The following is an 11,415-nucleotide window of genomic DNA, read 5'->3' on the forward strand; positions in this document are numbered from 1 at the left end:
GACACGTTCCCCTCCAACGTGGTGATCTTCGACGAGCCGCTCCCTTGTGAGGGGAGCGGCGGAAGCATCGTCACGGAGGTCCTCGTCCTCGAGCACGGCGAGCACTCCGGCGAAGGAGCGCACGACCCGCTTGACGCGGCCCTGCGAGACCTTGCAGCGCCGATTCCGGAAGACGCCGACGCCGAGACGCTGGAGGCGCTCCGCCTTCAGCTCGTCGAGGGCGCGAAGAAGCTGGCAAGCATGAGGCGCTTGTCAGAAGCCTACCAGCGCGAGATGGATCGCGCCGTAGGCGGCTCGCCGGCTCCAACCGGGCCTAGCCGCCTAGGCGCGGTCCGACAGCGCGGTGCGACAATCGCCAACCTCCTCGGGGCTGATCGCCCTGTATATGCCACGCCCGCAGAGAATATCCGTGCCGCCCAGGCGGCGGCAGACGAGCTCAACAACTTCGAAGGCGAAGAGTGCCGCATGATGACGGAGCGAGTCCAGCAACTCCTCGACACGGCTGCTACGCACAACGCGGCCGGCGGCCGCACCAATGCGCCGCAGCAACTCTACGACGACCCGCCTCCCCGTCGAGATCAAGGCGCGACGTCCAGGACGCCGACTGGCGAAGTCTGCGGAAGAAAAGACAAAGAGCCGGCTGTCAGTCGCAGTCGGACTCACATCACCATCGAGCGCGACCAAGACGGCCGCCCCAAAGCGGTGGAACGGTGGGACGACTACCTGCCTCCCCCTCCTTGCAGGGAAAGGCGTGTCTCCCCGCCGCCCGTTGAGCATCTGACTCTCGGTGACCGCCTTGGCCGCCGAGAGGGAGTCGGAGAAAATGACGCCCGCCACCGGATCGACCGACTCCACCGATCCCTGGCGCTAGAAGAAGAAGATGAGCTGAGCCCGCCTTGCTTTGGGCCCCGCATCCAAGACGAGCCTTTCCCCAAAGGGTTTACGCTCCCCCGAGACACACCCAAGTACACCGGCTCCGTGAAGCCCGAAGACTGGCTAATCGACTACTCCACGGTCGTCAGCATAGCAAACGGCAACAAGCGAGTCGCCATAAAATACGTTCCGCTCATGCTCCAGGGCACGCCCCGGACATAGCTGAACAGTTTGAAGCCCCGCAGCATCAACAGTTGGGTCGACTTCACCGAGGCTTTCGTCCGCAACTTCACCAGCACGTACAAGCGACCCCCAAGCCGTGCCAGCTCTCCTTGTGTGTGCAAGGCCCTGACGAGTCTACTCGCGACTACCTCACGCGCTGGGGCGAACTCCGGAACTCCTGCGAGGGCGTGCACGAGGTGCAGGTGATCGAGTACTTTACTGCCGGGTGCAGAGAAGGCACCCTCCTCAAGCACAAGCTCCTCTGCGACAAGCCGGAGACCCTCGACGAGTTGCTGGTCATTGCAGACAAATATGCCACGGCCGACTCCTCTATGAAGACAGAGATTCAAGTTAGTGCGACTGGCAAAGTGGCCCCTCAAGCTCCCAGAACTCCAGCTGGAGACACCAGCCGGAGACAGTAGCAGAATGATCACAAGCGCAAGGCCCCGCAGCCGACTTCCAGCAGTCGGCAGGTCGCGACGGTTGAAGACCAACAGCCTGAGGGGCAGCCTCCGGCGAAGCGACAGAAGGGCGGCAAGTCCAACTGGCTGCCGGCTTTCTCTTACGAGCAGACTCTCGACGGCCCCTGCAAGTTCCACAGCGACGCGAAGCCGTCCAACCACACCACTCGGAAGTGCCACTAGCTCAGCAGAATCGCCAAGGGAGACGGCCTCATCCCTCCTCCGCCTGCTGGGCCGCCGCCTCCTCCGCCGCCTCCGCAGCCGGCGGTCAGTCCAGTCGGCGCTGTACAAGACGAGTTCCCGGATGAGCACGGAGCCTATGTGGTGTTCACCAGTGTAGCAGATGACCGGCGCAGCAGGCACCAACAGTAGCAAGAAGTAAATGCGGTCGCATCAAGTACTCCGGAGTTCATGCATTGGTCTGAAAGGCCTATCAGTTGGAGCAGAGCTGATCACCCAGAGGTGATGCCGAGTCCAGGCTCTTATGCCTTGGTCTTAGGCGCCACACTCGCCATAGATAGGCGGGCCGCTCGCTTCTCGCGAGTACTTATAGACGGAGGCAGCAGTATCAACATCCTGTACAAGGATACAATGGAGAAATTGGGCATCAAGCAGAGACAGCTTCAAAGCAGCCGAACTGTGTTCCACGGAATCGTCCCTGGCCTTTCCTGCTCACCAATCGGCAAGATCCTGATAGATGTCCTCTTCGGAGACAAGGATCATTTCCGCCGAGAGCCAGTTTGGTTTGAGGTGGTGGACCTTGAAAGCCCATATCATGCATTTCTTGGCCGACCCGCCTTGGCCAAGTTCATGGTGGTCCCCCACTACGCCTACCTCAAGATGAAGATGCCGAGTTCCAAGGGAATCCTCACTGTGTCCAGCGACTATAGGAAGTCATCCGCCTGCGCGGCCGAGAGTAGTCGGCTGGCCGAGTCCCTGGTGATCGCAGCTGAGAGGCGGCTCCTTGATCGGGTTGTGGCGATGGCTGGCAAGCAGCCAGAAATGTCGCCCAACCCCAAGGAATCAGAAGTTGAGGGCTCGTTCAAGCCGGCTAAAGAAACAAAGAAGATACCTTTGGACCCGGAGCACCCGGAGAGGCGCGCTGTCATAGGTGCGAACCTAGACAGCAAATAGGAAGGCGAGCTCGTTGATTTCCTCCGTGAGAATCGAGACATCTTCGCATGGTACCCCAAAGACATGCCAGGTGTACCGACGGAATTCGCCGAGCACAAGTTACATGTCCGATCTGATGTGAAGCCCGTCAGGCAGCCCTTGCGCCGCCTGTCAGAAGAGAAAAGAAGAGTTGTTGGAGAAGAAATAGCCCGGCTCCTAGCAGCTGGCTTCATCATGGAAGTGTTTTTTCCAGAGTGGCTGGCAAACCCAGTACCGATGTTGAAGAAAAATAAGCAATGGCGGATGTGTATCGATTACACGAGCCTCAACAAAGCTTGCCCCAAGGACCCATTCACTTTGCCAAGAATCGATCAGGTGATAGACTCCACAGCCGGATGCGAGCTGTTGAGTTTCCTAGATGCATATTCAGGATATCACCAGATCAAGCTGAACCCGGCTGACAGACTGAAGACCGCCTTCATCACGCCGTTCGGAGCCTTCTGCTACCTGACCATGACGTTCGGCTTGAGAAACGCCGGCGCCACCTTTCAGCGTTGCATGCAGAAGTGCCTCCTGAAGCAACTCGGCAGAAATGCCCACGTCTATGTGGATGATGTAGTGGTGAAGACGGAGAAGCGCGGAACCCTGCTGGAGGACCTCAAGGAAACCTTTGAGAATCTGCGTCGATTCCAGATCAAGCTCAACCCAGAGAAGTGCGTTTTTGGAGTACCAGCCGGCTAGCTCCTTGGTTTCCTGGTCTCCGAATGCGGCATAGAGTGCAATCCTGTGAAGATCAAGGCCATCGAGAGGATGGAAGCACCCAGACGACTGTTAGATGTGCAGAAGTTCACCGGCTGTTTGGCGTCCATCAGCCGATTCATCAGTCGGCTGGGCGAGAAGGCTCTCCCCTTGTATCAGCTCATGAAGAAGACGACCTTCTTTGAGTGGACTCCCAAGGCGGACGAGGCTTTTCTCCAGTTAAAGAAGATGTTGACTACTCCTCCGGTGCTGGCGGCTCCGACTCCCAAAGAGCCCATGCTCCTATACATCGCCGCCACCAGCCGAGTAGTCAGCACAGTCATTGTAGTTGAGCGCAAGGAGGAAGGCAAGGCGCTACCTGTCCAGAGACCGGTATATTACTTGAGTGAGGTACTGTCGGCCTCCAAGCAGAACTACCCCCATTATCAGAAGATGTGCTACGGCGTGCATTTTGCCGCCAAGAAGCTGAAGCCTTACTTTCAAGAGCATCCAATCATTGTGGTTTGCACCGCTCCACTAGCCGAGATCATCGGAAGCCGCGACGCTTCAGGCCGAGTGGCCAAGTGGGCCATAGATCTGGCTCCCTACACCATCTACTACGAGCCCCGCACCGCCATCAAGTCACAAGCACTGGCCGACTTCCTCGTCGACTGGGCCGAGACCCAGTATCTGCCGCTAGCGCCCGACTCTACCCATTGGCGGATGCACTTCGACGGCTCCAAGATGCGCACCGGCCTGGGAGCTGGCGTCGTCCTCACTTCCCCCAAGGGCGACAAGCTCAGATGCGCGCTGCAGATCCACTTTGCCGCCTCCAACAACGTGGCCGAGTACGAGGCGCTCATTCACGGGCTCCGGCTTGCCAAAGAACTCGGCATACGCCGGATCCTGTGTTATGGCGACTCTGACTTGGTGGTCCAGCAATCATCCGGCGATTGGGACGCCAAGGACGCAAATATGGCGAGCTACCATTTCCTCATCCAGCAACTCAGCGGATACTTCGAGGGGTGCGAGTTCCTCCACGTGCCAAGGAACGACAACGACCAAGCAGACGCCTTGGCACGAATCGGCTCCACCCGCCAAGCAATACCATCTGGTGTCGCCCTTCGGCGCCTCCTCAAGCCTTCTATCAAGCCGTCACCAGAATCAGATTCAATCTTTGTGCCGGCTCCGCCTGAAGAAGACGGATCCGACTCCAAGAGATGCACAGTCGAAGCTGGCCCGAGGACTTCAGAGCTTGGCCCGGGGACTGCTCCAGTCGGCCCCGGGACTTTGTCAAAATAGTAAGCGGCTGCGGACTCCAACCTGCCGCCTCCCAGCCCGGTCGCCCTTATCCAAGTCGCACTAGTGGCAGTTGAAGAAATAGCAGCACCTTCATGGGCCCAGCCCATCCTCAGGTTCTTAGTAAACAGAGAGCTGCCAACTGATGAAATCTTGGATCGGCAAGTGCAACCCGAGCAGCAGCCTACACCATAGTCAACAGAGAGCTGGTCAGGCGCAGCGTTACCGGCGTCTTCCAATGCTGCGTCGAGGCGGAACAAGGCCAAACAATCCTCAGAGACATCCATGAAGGCGAGTGCGGTCACCACGCGGCCTCCAGGGCACTCGTCGCCAAAGCCTTCCGGCACGGTTTCTTCTGGCCGACCGCCCTGGAAGAGGCCAAAGAATTAGTCCAAAAGTGCAATGGGTGCCAGATTTTCCGTGCTAAGCCACTCCAGCCAGCTTCCGCACTCAAGACTATCCCCATTGCCTGGCCCTTTGCAGTCTGGGCCTGGACATGGTGGGACCATTCAAGATGGCACGAGGTGGCTTGACCCACCTACTTGTCGCAGTGGACAAGTTCACCAAGTGGGTGGAGGTGAAACCCATCAAGAAGTTGAATGGGCCGACTGCGGTAACCTTCATCGCTGACATCACAACTCGGTACGGCATCCCGCACAGCATCATCACCGACAATGGCACGAATTTCGCCAAAGGCGCCCTAGCCCGTTTCTGCGCGACGCAGGGCATCCGACTGGACTTAGCATCCGTTGCCCATCTGCAGTCAAACGGCCAGGTGGAGCGAGCGAACGACCTCATCTTATCCGACATCAAGCCTCGACTCGTCGTACCACTGGAGTGATTTGCTGGTTGTTGGCTTGAGGAGCTGCCAGCCGTCCTCTGGAGTCTGCGCACGACTCCAAACAAGTCAACCGGCTTCACACCCTTCTTCCTCGTCTACGGTGTCGAAGCCGTCATCCCAACGGACATAGAGTTCGACTCCCCGCGAGTCACCATGTACACCGAGGAAGAAGCAGAAGAAGCACGTCAAGATGGCGTCGATCTGCTGGAAGAGGGCCGGCTGTTGGCTCTCAGCCGGTCCAGCATCTACCAGCAGAGTCTGCGTCGATACTACAACAAGAAGGTCAGGCCAAGATCTTTCCAAGAGGGCGACCTTGTGCTCCGGCTGATCCAGCGGACAGCCGGCCAGCACAAGTTGTCGGCACCTTGGGAAGGCCCCTTCATCGTCAGCAAGGTGCTAGGGAACGACGCCTACTATCTGATCGACGCTCAGAAGCCCCGAGCGCGCAAGAGGGACGACTCCGGCAAAGAGACAGAGCGCCCGTGGAATGCAAATCTCCTTCGGAGATTTTACAGTTGATGCAGTATGTATCACACTACCCCTTTGTATTAAAGCACTAAGACTTTGGGCCCCCTGAGACGAGCTCGGGGACTGCCCTTTTTTGTTATCTGTATGATAAGAATTATGCCTTCAAGTACATTACTTTCATCACAAGCCGCTTGGCACCGGGCCAGACTAGTCGGCCCGGGGACTCACCGCCTTGCGCTATGAGGAGCTCCTGCAGTCAGACAAGTAGCGCGTGGTGCCCAATCCGCTTCCTGCCAAAGCCGCAGCTCGCAGAGCGACTGTGAGGCGGGCAGGAGTGAGAAAGAGCGGGCGCCCACACGAAAAATGGCTAAGGACCTAAAGCACGAACATAGCGTAAGACGGCCTCCAGCATCTCTGAGACGGAAAGCCGACTCATGAGTAGTCGGCTCGCCGTCTTAGCCTTTATCAAAGACGGCCGAATCTTGGGTAGTCGGCCTGTCGCTTTCTATCCGACTTGCCAAAGAAACTCCAAACGGCCAAGTGCTTGCCTTCCCGAAGTAGCCAAGCACTTGACCCAGCAACAGTCCGCAGAGCGGCTGTCCGACTGGCAAGGCAGCGACTAAGGGAGGCGGAAAAGGGAAAAGCCTAAAGAGCAGTAAGCAAGGAATGACGGAAAGCGGATAAAATATTTACATAGGCCCTTGGCCGAATCTTCAAATAGAAGTTCAAGATACACCCCACGGGTGGAACTGTTCGAATTTAACAAAGTTTTCAAAAGATTACTAAGACAGATAAAACAGAGGCGAAAAAGGCAGCCTAGGCGGCGGCTTCTGGGATCGGAGGATAAGAGGAGATGGCGGTGTCGGGCGCCGGGGCAGTCGGCTGGGCGGTGTCGGCTTGATCGCCTCCAGCGGTAGTCGCCTTCCCTTGACGCGGCTCGTTGCTAGAGGCGCGGTCAGGCTAAGGCTGGCCGCCTGCTCCGTCTTCTGGCATCTCCGCCTCGCCTCCGTCCTCCGCCTCGTCCTCCTCCTCGGTGCTGGAGTCGATCACCTCCGCCGAGTTCTCGCCATGCTCTGGGTTCATCCCGAACCACTCTGGCGGCACTTCCTCGCCGCCTTCAGCCCGTTCTGGCACGAAGACATTGGTGTCCGTGTACTCGGCGATGGCCGCCGCACGCTTGATAAGGGTGCCCTCCACAGCCTCCAGCTCGGCCTGGGCTTCTGACCGGAACGCGGCCAGACGGTCCAGGTCCAGCCCTGGATACCATGCCTTGACGAACTCCAAGGCCCGGCGCGCTCCGGCCCGGGCCGAGGAGCCCTTCCAAGCTTCAAGACGGCCGGCGGCGACTGCCAGTCAGTCGGCGGTCCGGCTGGCGGTGCGCAGAGCCGGCATATCTGGCCACAGAGCGGCAACCGCCTGGGCGCCGGCACGCTGAAGCCAGCGCATCAGCCGGTGAGCCGAACGAAGACGGGCTTCAATGCTCAAGAGCTGCTCATCGATGGTTCGGGGGCATTAGCGGCGATCTCCTCACCGTTTGCCCTTCGCGCCTCACGAGCGGCCTCGATGGCTAGAGGGACTGCCTGTGAGTGACCAGGGAAGAAGTCTGCCAAGACAAAAAAGAAGCAAGTCGAAAAATCAGAAGTTATCCTGACACATAGTCGGAAGCCCGAAGAAACGAAAGAAACTTACTATCAAGGATATCTTCAATCTCGTGGAAGCCGGAGGTCAGCATCGCCTCCCTGTCGGTCCAGGAGGAGCGCTCGCTATCGAACTCGGCCAGGAGAGCGGCCTCCTTCTTCTCGGCCTCGTCCTGCGCCTTCTTGAGCAGCTCCTTCTGCTCGGCCAGCTGCGCGGCCAGCAGGTCGCGCTCCGCGGCAAGCTTGCCGCACTCCTCCTCCTTGGCACGCCAGGCTATATTGGCCTCGCCCAGCTGCTCCTGAAGAGCGGTGTTGGCGCCTGAAGAACGAAAGAAAAGACAGATAAGTCATCAGCAAAGAAGATCGCCGGAAGATCTGGCCCGACTGCTCAGCAGTCGGCCCGAATCTCGGGGACTACAGCCCGCGGGTGCGCCAGCGCGCCCCCGCGAGGAAGAAGAACTTACTCCGGCTTTCCGACAAGTCGGCAGTCCGCTTGCGCAACTCCTCAAAATTGCGGTTGAAGGCAGTGGCACGGAGGTTGTGATACTCCTACAATAAGACATTGAAGACAGAGTTAGTATTTGGAACTCGCCAGAGGGAGTTCCGAACCACCTGCTCAGCAGCCGCCCCGGAACTCGGGGACTACACCCAGTGGGTGCGCTGGCGCGCCCCCACAGAGAAAAACAAGAACCAAAAAGAAGAAGGAAACGTACTCGGACGGCCGTCCGCGCTGCCAGATGCGCCCTGGTGCAAGTTTGAAGGGCGTCGCCTTCAGCGCGCAGCTTCGCCTGAACGTCCAGGAGCGCTTGGTTCAGCGGCCCGGTGCCGCCTCCGCGCAACCACCCGGTGGGCGCGGCGCTTGTGGCCTCGGCGTCTAGGGCTGCCAAGCTGGCAGCGCCGGTCTCCCGAGGTCGCGGCGCCGAGGTCGCCCTCTCAAGACGGCGGCGCACCGGCGAGACGACTTGGAGAAGTAGCCGCGCCTCAGCCTCATCCGTGGTCGGCGGCTCCAACGGACCCACCGGCTGCTTGTCGTGGGCCTCCCAGACGGCGGCGGAGGTGGCGGTGGCGGCACGAGCATGTCCGATACAGAAGCCTCGCCGCTCTCCTTCTCCACGACGGGGTTCTCGGTGCGAGCCTCCCCGGTCTGCCCCGTGAACTTCGGAGGCGGCGATGCAGACGACAGTGGAGGGACAAGCATCGCCGATCGGCGACGCACGGCCTCCTCGGCACGTCATCTCGCCACAAGTTCAGCTTCGGCGTCCTCCAGCTTCCTCTGGGCGGAGGCGGCCGCTTTCTCGGCCTCCGCCTTCTCCAGACGTTCGGCCTCCTCCTCCTCACGCCTCTCCCGCGAGTTTTGCTCCGTCGCCTCCCGGAGGTTGATGGCGGGGTCGGCCCGCCGAGTATTGGCGGACGTCTCCGCCGACCCCATGACGGAGGGGACGGCGACTCTCTCAAGGGAAAGAGGGGCCCTGAAGAAGAATGGAGGGAGTATAAAAAAGAAGACTCGGACAAGAGTCCACAAAGGAAAATAAAGAGAGCATAAAGACTTACGCGGAGACTAGCGGCGGCTTCCTCACTTCCCTACGGAAGCGGTTAGCCTTCGCGGCCGCCTCCTCCCGTTTGTTCGCGGCGGCCGCCCCCTTGAGCTTCTTCAATTTGCCGCCAGGCGCACTCGGCCCGGCGTGACGCCTCTTCGCGCCGCCTTGGTGATGCGGGGCGACCTCCCCTTCGGCGTCGTCATCAGGCCAATCAGCGAAGGTGGCCGAGGGCCTGTAGCCGCCTTCGGTTCCTTCTCCCCCGCCTTCGGCATCGGCTTCCATCGCCGCCATCCCCAAGTCAGGGTCGTCGACGTCGCTGTCCGCCCGATCGGCGACGTATTTGCGGGGCTGCCTCGAGGCGCCAGCTGCAGGCTACGTGAGGGGGTTCTAGCTTAGAAGAAATCAACAAGAGTTAGAAGCCGGAGTCGGCCGCAAAGAAGACGAAACAATAAGGGGACGCGACTTACCACTGGTGGGGGGTTGCCGCGCGAGTACGGCTCCTTGCCGAACTGCCAGCCCTCCTCGAACTCACAGTGCGCGATGTGGCCAAGTTCGCCACCTCCTTGCGGGGCATCTCCTTGGTGCTCATCCGACTTGGGTCTCGGAGGCCGCTCATCTAACAGATCAGGTGAGGCCAACCTTGAAGCGGGAGAACGCGGCGCGCCACGAAGGCGGCCAGCAAGTCGGCCCCGACGAGGCCCTCCGACTGCGCCAAGACTCGGAGCCGCGCCACGGCGGCGGCCCCGACGGGGGTCAGCGTCTTGACTCGGTGCGACCAGCTGGGGAGCCTCCCAGTCAGGGGGGCGGCGTTGTAAGGCGGCAGGTTGACCTAGTCACCATCGGAGGAGAGGTTCTTCACGTAGAAGTATGAACGCTGCCACATCTTCACCGACTTGATCAGCGAGATGGGAGGAAAAGGGTTGTCAGCTGTCGAGCGCCGCACCGCGATGTAGGCACCGCACTGTGCTGGTATGCCGGCAACTTGCGTGCCGAGCTTAGAAGAGAAGAACTCTCCCCACAACTCGAGGGTGGGGAGAACGCCGAGGAAGCCTTCGCACAGAGTGGCGAAGGCGGAAAGCAGCACCACCGTATTGGGGGTGAGGTGGTGCGGCTGAAGATTGTGGAACTCCAGGAACAAGCGGAAGAAGCCGCTAGCCGGCAGCCCCAGGCCGCGCATGAGGTGCGAGCGGAAGATGACCCGCTTTCCCTCCTCCGGCGCCGACCGGATCTCCCCCTCCAGAGCGGCGCGGGCGCGCACGAGGTCTGCGCTGGGGAGGCGGCGTGTCTGGCGGAGGAACTCGATGTGTTCCTCTTCCACGTCTGAGACGTCCCACATGCCGGAGCGCGTGGCGGGGGCCGCGGCGGAGGAAGAGCTCATCGCCAAGGTTTGAAGCGCTCTTGCTCGACGGCGGAGGAAGAAGAGAGAGAATGCAAGACGAGGCGGGGGAACGGGGAAGAAGGGCGCGCGTGCTGTGCCGCTCCGTTCCCCCCGCCTACTTATAGCCCTGCGGGCTGAGGAGCCAAGGGGGCGGGCGTGGGATTAACTGCGCCCGCTGCCCCACACCGCCCCACGATTTACCCCATGGAGTTACTGCATGCAGTAACTGCGTGGGAACCCCAACCGTCCACGACCGCAACAGATCCGTTCATATGCCGAGGCGCGGTAATGGCGGGCCCCGCCTGACGGCCCGTCCCGTCGCGCGCGTGGGCAGGCAGACTGTCCTCCCCACGTGGCGCCACGCGATTCGACCGCCCTGATGGCTGTGGGGAAGCGTATCAGGCACGCCGCCTGGTTTCCCGCCGCGACCCTCAGGCCGCGGCTTTTCGCTACGAAAAATCCGACTCTCGACAGTCGGCCCAAGAGAAGATGGCGTCCGAGAACCAGAGTCCGCTCCGGGAACATTGAAACTGTTGAAGCCCCACGATGCAGCGTCTGCAGGGCTTCACCAGCTTCGGGGACTACTGTCGGAGTAATGGGCCACGGGTAGGCTAACCCGGGTCCCATGACCTTTCAAGACATCGGGGGCAGGCCGCGCCCCTCAAGCCGATTTCAAGCTGGCGACCTCCAGAGAGGCCGAGACCCAGACGGCGACTCCAAGACAAGCCGACTCCAAGCTGGCGACCTCCAGAGAGGCCGAGTCCTAGACGGCGACTCCAAGACAAGCCGACTCCAAGCTGGCGACCTCCAGAGAGGCCGGCTAGGGAGAGTCGGCCCATGATCCCTT

Source organism: Triticum dicoccoides, chromosome 6B (genome assembly GCF_002162155.2).
Source record: "Triticum dicoccoides isolate Atlit2015 ecotype Zavitan chromosome 6B, WEW_v2.0, whole genome shotgun sequence".
NCBI lineage: Eukaryota > Viridiplantae > Streptophyta > Magnoliopsida > Poales > Poaceae > Triticum > Triticum dicoccoides.